The following is a 2,060-nucleotide window of genomic DNA, read 5'->3' on the forward strand; positions in this document are numbered from 1 at the left end:
ATAAAAAGAAAGAAAAATCCTAAGTCTAGAATATGTAACTAACTTGCTAAAATCACTCAGTGACAGTGGAAATAAGAAAATTAGAAGTCAAGTCTCTAAAACTCTGAACGCAATTTTTTCCCCACTATAGCAACCTAATACAGTGTTTTGCATATACCAGACATTGATCAAATATGTGATGAATAAATTAATGTATTTGTAAATTGCAAATTCAGTATATTTCTCTTAAGTTGTCACCTCTCTGAATTTAGTTTCTAGATTTTATTGGGTGAAAATTATTAAAAGAAAAAGACAGGGGCAGCTAGGTGGCATAGTGAGCAGAGCACCGGCCCTGGAGTCAGGAGGACCTGAGTTCAAATCGGGACTCAGACACTTGACACACTTAACTAGCTGTGTGACCTTGGGCAAGTCACTTAACCCCAATTGCCATGCCCTCCCCCTCCAAATAAATAAACAAATAAAGTTTAAAAAAGAAAAAGGGACCCTTTCCCCCAAGATGGCGCCAAAGGCGAAGAAGGAAGCCATTGTCCCCCCCAAGACAGAGGCCAAGTCCAAGGCCTTGAAGGCCAAGAAGGCAGTGTTGAAGGGTGTCCACAGCCACACAAAGAAGAAGATCCAAACATCCCTCACCTTTCGGTGACCCAAGACACTAAGACTTCGAAGGCAGCCCAAATACCCTCGGAAAAGTGCCCCTCGCAGAAACAAGCTGGATCACTATGCCATCATTAAGTTCCCCTTGACCACTGAGTCTGCTATGAAGAAGATTGAGGACAACAACACCCTAGTCTTCATTGTGGACGTCAAAGCCAACAAGCATCAGATAAAGCAGGTGGTAAAGAAGCTGTATGACATTGATGAGGCCAAGGTCAACACACTAATCCAGCCTGATGGAGAGAAGAAGGCCTATGTCCAACTTGCTCCAGACTACGATGCTTTAGATGTTGCCAACAAAATTGGAATCATCAGACTGTGTCCAGCTATCCCACTCCACCTACAATAAAAAGTTTGCCAGTAAAAAAAAATGATAAAATGTGTTTTAATAATGTCATAACACAAATGAACCTATGTTAAATTAATAAAACTCTATCAAAAACTAAAATTCAAGAAAAGAAAAATATAACCGTGTTTATTTTTTAGTAACAATCTATATTTATGTAAGATTAATTTCTTTAATTAGTACTTCATTGGATATGATTTCACGCATGTGGATATTCCCACACCTGGGTCAAATCACAGTATGCCTAGGTCTTTTCACTTTGTGTCATTCTCACTGACATCTTTCTATAAATCCTTATTAGAGACTTAATCAGTATCCTTGAGACCTGCCCATGGTTCACTCAATATTTCATGTATAACAAAGCATTACTCAGACTATCCATCTATTACCTCTCACCCTTGCTAAATGACATGCCAACAACGTTTTTTTCCTGATCAGACGTGGCCTTGATATCTTTTATGACACTTTTTCATGAGCAAGTCATCATCAGTAATATTCTGCAGCCTACTTACACTGTCCTTCACTCTTCCATTGTTATGTGAAAAATGATGTGAATTTGTTATACTCGTAAGATGATAATATTCTGTTTTACTACTATAAAATCAGAAATGAATGAAAGAAAATATCACTTACCATAAAATATTATGCTATGTGCTGGGGATACAAATCGAAAAGGAAGAGAGCATCCATATCTAATATTCTGATAAAGAAAATAAACCTATGGGAGGTTCTAAGTGCAAGCGAAAAGGACTAGCCTTGTGCAGTACATTAGGTATAACCATAAAGTAGATGGTAATGCATCTTCTTTAATGTCATTTCTACTTAGTTTCTCATGTTGAACAATTTGACAGTATCAAGGTCTTTGGCCATGAGAATTTCTTTTCCTATTTTTTAGTAGCTCTGGCTGCTGAGAGGATGGGTGCTTTTATCATATGAAGAAACCTTTGTTAAACACATCTCCTTTTGGAGATGACATAAGGCTTTGCTCTACCAGCCACAACTTTGAGGGTGAGGTCCAAACAGGGTTGATAGTGGGGAAATTCTTGATCTTCCTTGGACTCTT

The 2,060-nt window shown here is 38.1% G+C and overlaps 1 pseudogene; it reads left to right on the forward strand.

Moving 5' to 3' along the window:
• The first annotated feature begins 496 nt into the window (after positions 1-496).
• On the forward strand, positions 497-961 carry LOC118845355 (annotated as a pseudogene).
• The last annotated feature ends 1,099 nt before the right edge of the window (positions 962-2,060 follow it).

The sequence above is a fragment of the Trichosurus vulpecula genome, chromosome 4 (assembly GCF_011100635.1).
Source record: "Trichosurus vulpecula isolate mTriVul1 chromosome 4, mTriVul1.pri, whole genome shotgun sequence".
Lineage (NCBI taxonomy): Eukaryota > Metazoa > Chordata > Mammalia > Diprotodontia > Phalangeridae > Trichosurus > Trichosurus vulpecula.